General features: G+C 38.1%; 1 protein-coding gene across 2 annotated transcripts in view; it reads right to left on the reverse strand.

The window, feature by feature from the left end:
- LOC141906752 (phosphopantothenate--cysteine ligase-like) overlaps positions 1 to 14,161 on the reverse strand; it is a 39,404-nt gene that overhangs the window by 2,239 nt on the left and 23,004 nt on the right. The gene's annotated exons all lie outside the window — the stretch shown is intronic.

Raw genomic sequence — 14,161 nt, forward strand, 5'->3', positions numbered from 1 at the left:
GAAATGGATCAAACTCTGGAAGAGGATCAGATACCTGCTGGTAAGGAAACTTACATTTATTTCATATCTAAAATAAAATATCTCTCTTGATAGAGAAAAATATATAAATCTTATGAATTACTATTACAACTAGAATGTCGCTGAAGACGACTGATGCCCCAACATCAGTGTAAAATACACCGCGAGCGTATGTCGACCTAATCATGAAAGCAGGAAATGAAAAATGCAATAGGCTTCCGGTGACCTTGACCTTTGACCCATAGGACTTAATATCTAATTGGTCACTAACGGTCTCTAGGGGTAACCCATCCATAAAATTTCAAAAAGTTATCTTATACCGTTTATGAATTAAGAGCCCAGAAATAAAAAATACAAAACAGCTCCTGGTGACCTGGACCTTTGACCTACAGGGCCCGAAATCTAATCAGTTACCCACGGTCTCTAGGATAACCCATCCATAGAATTTCATTTAGTTATCTTAACCCTTTGGTGCCGAGCGAGGCCATATGGCGTAGGTTGTAAAAAGTGTAATAGTGGCGGTCTACGCCATGGAGCATAGCTTCACAGCCCGCCATATAACCTCGTCCGGTGGTGACATCTAGCGGTTATTTTTGGCTTAATTTGTTACAGAGACATCAAACAATTGTATTAAAATGGCGTATTAAACGTCGTAGAAACATTTTCGAGAGATTTGCTGATGACCGTTCGTCATCAAATTCGGCAAGTTCTTCCGGAGATGAGTCATTAGATAACGATCCTGATTTTGTTGACACGGCTGCAGATTTAACCGTATCTAATGAAGAATCAGCGTCAGAACATGGCGATAACACTAACAGCTCGTCATTGAAAGTGAAACTGGTCAGTTAAATGAACAGGCCCCCCATGAAATGAACAGGGCTGGGGATGGACCCCAGCAACCCCTTGGTGCTCAAATTGAATTTTCGGATGAACTTTCCAATGATAACTGGACTAATGCAATAACTGTGCCTACTGATTTGAGGTTCAGAGTGGGGAATACAGGCCCAAACATTGATCTTAGTACAGTGAACTTAGCATCCGAGTACTTTGAAATTTTTTTCACAGATGCTGTTTACCAGTTTAAAGTAAACGAAACCAACCGTAATCAGGCTGCGAAATTTGCATCGTCTCCAAACAAAAATGAAACGGCATGGAAAGATCTAACTGTCAATGAACTTTTTGAAAAGTTTTCTTGGCCTTATTATTGCAGTGAGCCTTGTGCAAATAAGGGGAAATATAAAACAAATATGAAGCAGACGCCACAACTTGACATATTGTCTGAATCTCGTGGATGTGTTCCCGCGTGACCGGTTCGTCCAAATCCTTCGATATCTCCATTTCTTTGATGAACGGCAAGCACCCGATAAAAACGATTTGCTTTATGATAAGTACTATAAAGTGCGTTACTTTGACTATTTTCCTCAAAGATTTCGTGAGGTTTATCAGCCACTGAGGCAATTATCAATCGACGAATCAATGATAAAATCGAAAGGCTGAACGCCAGGCCGAATTTTCAGGAAGAACAAGCCAATACGTTTTGGTCTCAAAGTGTTTATGCTTAGTGAAGCTAAGACAGGTTATGTTTGTAACATGCAGTTATCACAAGCTAACAGAACCATTCCTGATGGGCAAAAACTGATCAGAACTGTTTTGGATACTGTGACGCCGAATGATAATCTCGGATACTAGATATTTATGGATAACTGGTTTTCCAGTTTAGAGGTATTCGTACGATTAGCAGATCGCAAATGGGAAGCATGTGGAACCCTGCGTGCCGCACGAGGTGGTCCGAAGCTGTTTACAGACAAAAAATCTGCCGTTACTAAAATAATGAAACCTGACGATTATGCGTTCTTGAAACACGAGACCCACGATATCGAGACCCACAATATTAGTTGGCGGCCGAAGTTTCCGTTCATCAGGGCCTCAGTTCCGGATTCAGTTACTAGATCAAGCCATGGGAGTTCGCTTCAATTGAGGCCACGAACATGCTCCTGCTCTACAACCAACAAAATCACATTGTAAGGTCCACAAGCAGAGGTGCGAAACCCGTTACATATGTGGAGTTTGCTGTGTACGAATGTGTCCAGATCCATGTTTCCGTCGCTGGCATTACGAAGAGGACTACTTAAATAATGATCCTGATAAAGCTGGCAAGCCAGCTGCATTGAAAAGACTAAGAAAAGACTAAGACAGTTAACTGTGGTGTTGTAAATAAGTTTAATCAACAAATTGAACTTTAAAAATTTGTTGTCTGATTGTATCCTATATTGGACGGTTGAATTACGGGATTCTGAATAATTTTTCAAAAATTCTAAAATTGTTGTAATTTCTTTATTTTTTAATATTTTTCAGTAATTTTTGGAGGAGAGATCAAATACATGACAAGGATTCATATTATAAGGTTTTAGTCTATTTGAAAAATTTTCATGTATTCAGTGGTGGACATCATAATTTATACTAAGCAGAAAATTTTGGGTACTTTTCAAATGGCCCACCTTGGACCATAGACCCATATAGTGTAAGGCACTGTGTAAGGCACTGTAACACCTACTTCTACTAGGCCCAATTTTACCCGTATTTCTTATTCTAACGACACAACTCCAGTCACCAGCAGCACCAGAACCTCCTCAGCTACACTACAACAAGGGACAACAATCGACTACAACAGCAACTGTTGCGGCCAATAGCAAGAATGTAAGAATACTACACGAGACTCGAGGCCTAGCAAAATTTGTCGAATATCAAGCAATCAAAACCCTGGCTGTCGGGAATTTTCCAGAAGGAATTTTTGAGACTCTAGAGGTGCCATAGGAAGGGATTTTTATGTATCATGCCAAGTAGAAGCTTTTGAAATTTTTTTACATCCAAGATGTTAGACTCATGCCAAAAGAAAAACAAGAACCCCAAGGGGCACTATGGCCAGTAGCCAGTCAGCTTTTCATAAAATGGCAAATGATGGATGATGCATTCTGCGGGTTAAATTTGTCGAATTACACTCCCAGCCTAGAGTCAATACCTAATAATTTTCACAATATAATCCTAGAATACAAAAGTAGCACAGACAGCGACTGGATCTGGCAGAACAAATACCTCAGATAAATCTTTTCCCCTGGTCTTATTGACTTTAATGCGGAATAGAATTGAATTTTCTGAAATTTGGTCAATTAAACAAAATTGAATTGGATTTGATGTTTTTATTTGTTCAATAAAGTAAAATTGAATTGGATTTGATATTTTCTTAGCGAATAAAATTTGATTGAATTTGTAGTTCGAGCACATGGCTAATTAGCATATCAGGGTCATCTATCCGATTTAAGAAAAAGCTAATTTTCCCGGTATTTGCACAATGGTCAATGATATTTTCTGTAGTGCTGATAAAGATATTCCTCCCAAAAACCAAATCAACTAAAGCTTTCACAGAAATCGATCTTGAAATACAATTTTAGATCTGAAAATAAAACCCGGAAGTAAAACGGTAGACGATACCGCGGGTTCACGTGAACACCTGCTGATTTTTTGCGGCTGAGCCAATCATAGAGGAGTCTTTGCTTTCTGATTGGCTTTTCAAAACCAATATTTTTGCAATCAGATATTCGCAAAAAAGCTCATATAAATTTTAACTAGGCCCTCTTTCAAAATTCAGCTATGTAGAGTTTGGAGAATGGATAATGCTCTAATGAATGATTTGTATGAATATATGCTCAGTTGCACAGTAAAAGTGCCTTTACTCTGGAAACCATGTCATTTAAATTCGCTCCATTTGTATAGTAATAGGCTCAGCCTACGACTGGCCTAAAAATTATGTACCTGCCATCAAGAATTAAATGCCTGTACTTGGTAGTGAAAGATCTGGCTGAATTTTTCTGTAGTCAGAACTTCTGTTTTCTTTGAATGTCTTGAAAAACCTGAATGTTGTCAGCTGTCGATTATGATGGAAATTAACCAATGTACAGAAATTTCAGTATCTATGAGTGCAAGTGAACGACGACACAAGTAGAGCAATATAAGACTACCAATGACAAATGCAAATTACCAACATGCCATGGACATACTCCAACAAAGGTATGGGTTGCACCAAAAAGTTATAAATGCCTATATGTGAGCCTTATGTAATATACCGAAACCAATTCTACAACATTCCTTTTTTTGTAGGAAAAGCTACAAAGACACAAAAATTAAAGCGATTGAAGACAACATTGCCAACTACTTAAAATATGTGCTAAATTTACCAGAAGGTGTAAATTTTGTCGCTAAGGTAATATATATGTACATGTACTTTGCTATGAAGAATGATTGATAAATTCAGTCTAGTATTCTCGCTTGCCAGGGTTTAATTGCCACACGCTGAAGCTATCGCCAACACAAACCCTGGCCGCAAACCAAGCCATTTATGATCTAGTAAAAAGGTATATCACGAGATAGATAGTAGGAGCCGCATTGAAGTTTCTCTACCTTAAACCTGGATTTTCTCTGAAAATTGGTTTTGGTGAGGAGCTTGCATAAACTGGTATGTTTGAGGATAGTTTTGGGGCTCTAATGAACTCCCACTACTTTATGAGCAGAACTGTTGCTGTATAAAACATTTATGAATTTCGATATTTTCGTTAATAAATTGTCTAAATCAGTGCGCCGTATACACAGCTGATATGGTGATCACTCATCATGCTTGGAAAATTCGCGTGTGAATTGTGCAAACTGTATACATTATGAGTGGTCAAAATTAAAAAAACCCGACGAAGGAGCAAACTGCTCGAACTGTAACAGAATAGAAAAACTTACTCCAAGAAGTATTAAAAAATGTCAGTGTACTACCAGAACTGAATACCAAAGTGGATATATTATCTGATTCTATAGCTTCTATCCGAGTCGCCAATGTGAAGGGTGACCTTCAGGCCAACAAAACAGCATCAAATGCATAGGACGAAATTAGGAGAAATCTGCAAAAAGCAGTCGAAATAGCAAGTACAGCCTCTGAAACTACAAAGAAAAATGCTGAAAAAATAAACTCCCGGTATGCAGTTGCACAGTCGTGACTTATGTACAAAAGTGGTCTTAAATCTTAAGACTGGTCTTAAATTGTTAGATTGGCAATAGAACTGAGTTTGTCTTATGTCCCTAAAAATAGATGGCCCTGATAACCATTCCAGAGGGTTCACAGACTCTACAGGAAAACGGTTGAAGAGAACGGTCCATTATAGCCTGGTTTGTCAATTATTCCGACGGTGAGTGTGTTAGGCGAAACGCCTTCAAACTTAAAAACAGTGGAATATCAAGTGAAGACCATAGCCGAGAAACAGCCACCAAGATTCGCGAAAAAGTTACCAATTAAAAAGGCAGCAATTAAAGCAGGGCACAAAGCCTACTTTAATTGGCACGGAAATCTATTCGTAGATAACAAACCATATAGAGGAAACGGTAGTGACTTTGAATTGGCTGCTGACATGAGGAAACGGAACGAGGATAGCACACCAACTAAAGGGGTGTTTACGCGCTGCGCAGGATCCTGTACGTTTCGGAGACCCTGAACTATGCTCAACAAAATCCAGTCACAATATGCCATAGAAACCTGTGTCCTCCAAACCTGACCCAAAATGCCCACGTATATCCTCACCGGAGGATGGCGACGCACTGCACCAACAACGACAGCTATTTAACCTGAACTTACCATTGAGCGGTGTATTGTCTGACATTCGTTGCGTCTTAGAAATGGACTCTAGTATAACCGCAACCGAAAACAACCAAGAATAGGATATAAACTTATTGATTCTAATTTTTATTTTCTGTATTTTTTTTAATCAAGTCACATTTATGGTAACAATTGGTATGGTACTCTAGTATAACCGCAACCGAAAACAACCAAGAATAGGATAAATAAACTTATTGATTCTAATTTTTATTTTCTGTATTTTTTTGAATCAAGTCACATTTATGGTAACAATTTTGAATTTCAAATTCGTCGTTCATTCACATGCACTAGTGATAATGTGATTTACTGCATTCTTTGCCTTCGATGTATCATGAAATACATCGGTGAAACATCCCGTCGACTAGGTGATCGTTTCAGAGAACATTTGCGCCTTATTCGGAAAAACATCCCCTCTAATCCCATTAGTAAACATTTCAACTCCAACGGTCATGATATTAATGATATAACAGTAATGGCTCTAATAACAATTGATAACACACATAAACGAAGAATTAAAGAATCCCAGCTCATGGAAAACCTAGGAACCCTACGACCATATGGTTTAAATCAGGAAGACGATACATATAAACGGTCATAAATGTATTTATCCAAATGTGAAAATTGAATGTATTAAATTTGTTCTGATTTATCATATCTCGTAACTATGGACATGTGTTTCCATGGAAGTCTATGTAACTGATAACTGTAGCTGTTTGTTGCTGTACCGAAGAAGGCTTAATGGCCGAAATATCTACAACTAAAGATAATATAACAAGATGCACCTAACTATTACTTGCCTGTTACTTATTATATTACTATTACGGTGCGGGAGACAGACTCACTACAATACTTCAAGAATAGGATGCAAGCTTAGAACAAGACATTAGCATAGTTAAATTCAATGTGTGTGGTTTGAAAGTAAAGAGTTTGTAAAAGAATTTCATGATTTTGTAAGATCATATGATATTCTCATCTTGACTGAGACCAAACTGGATGACACCAAACAAGATTGGGAGAATAATTGTTTTATCAGTTTAGGATACCACCTAATCACCAATAATCGTGAAAAAATTTCTAGGTTCCAGTCAGGAGGAAAAGCAATAGTGATTAGAAGTTGCTTTGCAAACAAAATTATAAGAACAGGAAAAACAAGCAATTTAATACTTTGGCTTAGCCTCGATAATCTATTGATCGCAGGTATATAATTACCCCCGGAGACTAGCAGGAAGTACGGTGGCACACAATGTTTAGAAGAACTACATGCAGAAATTATTTCTCACATAAAGCAAACGAGGAATACCTATGTCTCTGCGGGGATTTAAATGCTTAAACTGGTGCCCTACCTGATTATAACACATTTGATTATGACCGAATATATTTGCTCAATTTCTCAAACCCAACTAATTTCTTTTAGATGTCAGATGTTGTTGAAGAGAAAATATCAAAAATAAGTGACAAAATCACATGCTCTGAAAACAAAATCGTTGAGCTGAACTTTCGCTGTATCAATCCAGCAAGTGTAATCCACAAAATTTAGCCTCGGGGTTTTAGGGAGAACTGCTGAGGGACATGATACTTCTTCATACTGAAGTCCATAAAAATGTTACCAAACTAAAATCACAGATATCAAGACATTTCGAGTGGCGATGATGCATATCTATCACAGGCGCTCGATACATTTCAAGAAAACAATGATGCAACTGACAATAACAATGCAGTTATGGTGGATGAAGATGAAGCTATGAAAACATTACATTAAACGGCCCACAATAAAACATATAATATCACAAAGATGAACTCTATAAAATAACCAATATATAGTGAAATGTAGTCCTTTTGATTAAAATAATTTTGGTTTGGTTATTAACTGCAGGTTTGAGTTTTTTAACTGATAATACACACTAATATAGAGGTGAGGTTTTGTCAGTACAAAATATTCTATCTAATGCATGAATAACGTGCCATTAATTTTGGTCTCATTAAATCAGTGGAAGAACTGAAAGTTGAGCAGAAGTACATGCAATGGCAGCTTGAAAGAGTGCTCCAAAATATGAATGTCGAGGAGCAAGATTCATCATTGCCTGACGGCTGCTTGTTACCAGCGTCATCGTTAGATGATATTGCCTTTAATGAAGCTTTACTGGCCGATCAGAAAGTGAGGACAGCTAACAATCTTAATGTTCATAAATTGCAAATGTATTTCATGCCAGTGATATGTGGATTCTTCTACCAAAATGATGTTTAATTTTGGATAGTAAGCCCGATATCACACTATTTCAATAAGATTAATTCAATTATTACATGAATCATATGATACATGTACAATGCATATTCATTTTAGCTAAATGCTTCTGGTGTTTTACAGGCTTCCTATTTAAGTATATATGATGGTGTGGATATAAAAGAAACAGTACGCCGAATAATGGACATCGTGACACACCGTCTTCCTTAAATACAACCGGACGGGAACATATATCAAACAGGAATTTGGAAGGCTGAACCTTTTTCATGCAATATGTAGTAAGTACATGTATATTACAATTTTGATTTTCAGTTGATCAAAACTGCCTCAGTAACGCGCTTTTTCGTGCATTTATTTTCTTAGCTATGTATTGCCAATTTTCAGTCATTTTTGCATCCTGAACATTATCTTATATTCACGTAAATTGCTTTTTACATAGTAGACTAACCTCTTTTCTTTCACTCAGAGATACCAGAGGGCCTTCAGCAAATCCGCGGAAATTTCTGATGTTACAAGAAGTATAGAAAATTGAAAAGTCAGTATCACAGCAAAGCACCAACGAAGTGGGTGCCCGAGCGCGGGGGAGCTTGAAGCTAGAGAATTTTAGATTTTTTCCATCCAAGAGAGTGGTTTTCCATGAAGATACTGTATTTTTGCAACTGCATTACCGGCTTTTTTTAATCTATTATGTCACACCATGGGGCTGCCATCTTGATTTTCGCGTTAGTCTTGTGAGTTAGAAAATGAGATGGTTCGAATCCCATCAACGTTGAATGAGATATCAATCCGGATAATGCGGTGAATTCCTTGAAATAGAGTGTAAATGGAAGAATAGTGGAAAACGACTGTGGTAACCGCTAATAGACTGGTTGCCTGTCAAATTCCGAGTATAGACTGGTTGCCTGTCTAACATTGAATTGTCTAAACGCACGTGTATCTTCTTAACCGTACGGCGCCACTATCCGCTTTCACACCACCTCGCCTTCTATAGTGCACTATTGATTTTTTGAATGTTAACGTTAGAACAACGAACACGCTTATGATAGCGGCACCAAGTGAGCATCGTCATTCTTTAGCCATCATCGCTAAGAATAACGATTCTTTAGCCATCATCGCTAAGAATAACGATGCTGTAATAGCGAATTGGAAGAGCTCACCCTACCCCCCCCCCTTTATTTTTACATCAAATTTACATTGATCTCGGAGACTACAGAATCGCGAGCAAAACAGCTGACATCCGCTGATCCGCAGAACTCTGGGATCCCTGTTCAATAAATTTGCCTTTTCAGGGCTGTCAGATCTAATCCGTCTCTCTCACTCTCCGAGACAAGTCATCTCTGGCATTCTCTTTTTCAATTACAAGGAACCGACCCCGACGAAAATATTAAAAATGGATGTGAAAAGGATTCACAGCGCAGAGAAGTGTTTTGATTTGTGGAAAAACAATTATGTCAAAGAAATTTGACTTGTATCATTCTTGCCATCTCAGTCACCACTGCCCATGTTGAGAGAATGTTCTCATTTGTAAAAAGTATCATGGGAGATTGGCGTAATCGTTTGAATCAGAGCTGTGAATCCCTCAAAATTGAGGGACAGAGATCGTCATTTTTCGGGACAGCCATGAATTTCAGCATTTCAGCTTTTTTACTTAAATTATGCAGTTATCTTGTGATCAGGTGAAGAGAGCTGCATCATGAATGAAAGTTTCTTAAAATTCACCGACAGGAAATCTAACTCAATGCGTGGAAAAGTTTAGTACCGACTGCTAGTGCCACAGTGTTCACTTGCCATACTATATCATGCCTAGAGTACCAACTTTTTACTGTTTTTAAGCCTCAGCATGAAAAAAGTTTGATATGTTTTTAATAGTTATCATATTATCAGACCATTATTCATACAATCAATGTTTTAGAAAGACATCTTTATCTTTTTTGCATACTGCTAAACCAAAATCCTCAGGCAAAAATCCAACAATTATGGTGTTTTGGTATTTTGGTGTTTTCAATATCATCTGCGCCTCACAAAAAAAAATCTTTCAAAAACTTTCTTCATGATGGTCCAAATATCAAAATATACATTACTTCAGCATCTAGTATGAAGTAAACCAGGCTAAAAACTGGATGCCTTGTTTGTTCAGAAACTTGTTTGAGTAGACCCGACACTACACAGACAGATACAATTTGGCCTGTAACCTTTTTCAAGGGGATGGCGATGTGATATGAACTCGTTTGAGTACACTTAGTGCTAGGTAGAAGAGCTAAAATCAATGGAAGTCATACACTTTGCAAACCAATCCATGCAATTTCTATTTTTGAATTTTACGAACTATTTCTGTGATATGACAAAAGATTGCTAATTGCCTATTTATCTATGTTAACGGTGCTTTTTTCTTGCCAAAAAAGGGAACTAACACCCTGAAAACCGTACGATTAGCTCCAAACTCCACCTAAACAGAGCCTTTCATAAGGGCAAATACCGCATGGACAATTCCTGATGGATCCAATATTTGGGAAGTCAAACTGAGGCCGACCCAATACTGTGCTGCCTTTTTGTGGACTGTTATGGTCATTAGTGAATACAGAATCAGTGTAATACGTTTGTCTACACCTCTCGCCATTATAGTAGCCAGTTGTCCGGTCCGGTGTCCTATCTGTGATTTAGTGTTACCGGGGCTGCTGTGTTTTAGTAATTTCCGGTCGCGTGGGTTGTCGCCGCCGCGCTCCGATGTTCTTTATCAATTTTCGCAGGTCTTAGGGCTTCACTGTCGGTAAGTTTACGTTTATTTTATAGTACTTAATATTGCGACTTACTATGACGGTTGTTTCATTTTTATATCTGTAATTTTAGCGATGTTACTTAAGTCTAAAGTTTTGATACAATTTTTCCCTTGCATGCCACAGTATGTTTCATGTACCACCTGCACCAGGTTCTGACGTGCTTTAGTCGTTTCTAGTAAAAGACTCGTATTCATACTTTTTGGTACAGTGTGTTAGTGTATTTTTTATATTTTTAGTCAATCGTTTTGACCGTGTCCGTTTCGTGTCGCTGATTTAAGAATAAGAATAAATGCATGTGATGAACAACTGTAGCCCAAAGACTCGTCGTTCGTGTTTTAAGTAGTTCTGAACCGGTTTTGGAGATTTCCCAACCTTCAATCAGTGCCATGTCGCCATTGACTGCGTTTCCAATTCCATAATTCAGATGAGACCATGCCTTTAATTGCCCAGGATCATACTGTCCTCTTGGTGACACGATAGAAATTTTGTAAAATAGCCTCAGTCCCACTTATTATGTACTTACTGGATGGATTCCTTGCGATTCACAGAATGCAATTAAACTAGTTAATATTTACAGCTATACTTGAAAGAGGCTAGTGGAATTTGTGTCAGTCTCCAAATTACTTATATGACTAGAAAAGCTTTTCTTGCAACGTTTCACTTCCTGAATCAATTTTTTCTCACAGTTTTGTCTTTATGGAAGCGATTTCGACCGTTAATATTGCATTTAGGAAGACAACATTGCACTTGCATGACATGAGATCAGTAGAAAATCCTGGCATATTGCATGTATAAAGCAAACAAGTAGGATAACAGCACTTCTGGGTTAATGGCACGACAGCTCTAATTGAACCGTTGCGTTCTCTCCATATGCAAACCGATGGTTTGGGTCGTATTTTCGGTTAAAGATGGCCAAGTTCTCATCCCTATTATGAATATTTTGAATGGAACTAAAGCAACATCAAGCAATATGTTAAAGGTACATGTTCATTCCATTTTTAAAAAGCTCCATCATTGTCAAATATTCATTTGTCGGCTTCTCCAGATTCAAATTCATGTATTAATTCGCCACTTTATTCATTGATAGGAAATGAAAACTTAAACAAAGGCCAAAAAGAGGAACTTGGCGATCTTTTGAATTCATTTTCAGGTATTTTTGGTAAAACATCGGCGGTTAAAAACTACTTGAATGTCAATGGACATCCTCCACTAACGCAACAGCCCTACCACAAATCCCCTCCCATGCAGAAAGTCGAGCAACAGCTAGAAAGTGAAATCCTAGATGATGAGGTTATTAGAGTAACAGTCCATGGGTATCTTCAAGAATCCTAGTTCCGAAACCCAATGGGTCATAAAGTTCTTAGGCTCAACGATGTCACCGTCAAGGATTTTTATCCTCTTCCAAGCCTAAGGCAGATAGATGTGATAAGTGTGTAGAGTATGAACAGCCAAAAACAGCAGCCTCACTGATGCCCTTCAGAAGTCTCAACAAGTGCACTGGGCTGTAAAGGATGCCATGCATAAAAAGGCTAACTGAACCATTTACGAAGAGAAGTTTGTCATTTTGTTTGACCTACAAAATGTTATCACCTTTCCCAAGACTGAAATTAGCTCTTTCTACTAGATGAGGAAGTTAGACGTGTGTAATCTTAAGGGTAATGATTCAATTTCTAAAACTAGCGACGATGCAGTGGGTGTGAGGCTACAAGTGGGAGGTCTGGCAATGACATAGCGAGTGCTGTCATTAAAATACTTGAAAGGCTTGTGCTTGAACATCAAGAGGTCGAACAATAACCCCATGGAATGACGTTGTGTCCCTCAAAACAGAAACAGCGCAATTTTGGCAGAGTATTTCAGCAACCGAGAAAAAAGCCACCCAACAAAGCCTTGCCGAGTCTGTACCGCAAAAAAAGTACGCAAGGAGACACGATTCTACTGTGTGGAATGTAATGTCAAGCCCGCCCTTTGTGTTGGTCAATGTTTCAAAGAATATCATGAAAATCAGTAGAAAACAAATTGTGACTACTGGACTATTGTAATCTTTGTACTGGCATTAGTTCATTTGTAATGACAAAAGTCAAGTTTGTCAAACAAATAAAATTTGAGTTATTTTAAATAGGTATTTGCGTATTGCAATGTCGGACTCGCGGTAACCATGACTACGAGTATACTCGTAGTCGGCAGACTACGAGTATACTCGTAGTCGGCAGCGAACGTGTTAACAAGCACAGCTTTTACTGATTCATCTGGCTTGTCTGTTCATGTGCTAATCTGCAATTGTTCCAGAGGATTAAAAAACCAGTCATCTTTGAGTAACATCAGTACTAAGCTGACAAGGGAATTATTGGGACTACTGGATTATTTAGACAAATCTTTAATTACTGTAATCATTGCTATGCAGTACACAGGCTATATCCCCACAGGCTATATCCCGATTGTCATGACAAATCAGATGCAGAAGAAGAAATTGGTATTCATTGCTTGTCAAGCAAACCATTGGTTGTGTTTGTTGTACTATCCGAAAGCAAAGCTGTTATTGTATGGAACAGTATGGTGAAATATTTTGTATGTCAAAAATGTAAATATAACCAAAATTGTGATCACATTACAAGGTTTAAGGATTGGTGTGGTGAAAATGGAAATGATTTTCCTGTGGCCAAAGTTATGGAGGCAGACAGCATCACATCAGTACCGGTGAATATCATTTCACAGAATGCAATAAGATATCTGCTATCTACACTGCAACAAGAAGTTTTAAGGCATCGGCTTATTGGAAAACCTCTTCCTGCAAAACTAGTGCCATCGCATGATGGTGAATGTAAGCATGGTAATATGTGGGATACTAGAGATCCTGTTTTGTTAAATTGGTTGTGTCAAGTGTCACCCTGATATAAGTCACATATTTCATAATCATGTTTATATCTACATTCATACTAATTTCATAAGGAACGTTTCATAATATTTCATATCTCTTAATACATGGAAATGCTTAACAATAATGATAATACTAATAATGTAAATAACATATGAATATAGTATCAATATGTGCGTTAATCGTAATCGTAAAAAGCTCTTTCTCTCCGTTTCTGCCTACCAGCAACTGCCAGCCTAGAAGCTATGGAGGTGGCAGCACATATACTGCCTGTGGATCTATGACTCTCTGAACTTCTCATCAGAGATGTAGCCAAGATCTCTGGTAAAGATGATTCACATCCTCTGAAAAATCAACTGGTATGCTGCTACGAGGCCCACAAATTCAGTCACAATTCAATGAGCAAAGGGCTCTATTTAGCTCACCAAGCGCTCAAACAAAACAAAATTGACCTCTCGAGAATACAACCCGAGCCCATGTTTGAGCCTGAATGCCTTAGCCATACAGTGGCTAAACCCGACTATTGGGATGCTTTGGGCTCATCTAAATCAAGGAGCCTAGAA

The sequence above is a fragment of the Tubulanus polymorphus genome, chromosome 6 (assembly GCF_964204645.1).
Source record: "Tubulanus polymorphus chromosome 6, tnTubPoly1.2, whole genome shotgun sequence".
Taxonomy (NCBI): domain Eukaryota; kingdom Metazoa; phylum Nemertea; class Palaeonemertea; order Tubulaniformes; family Tubulanidae; genus Tubulanus; species Tubulanus polymorphus.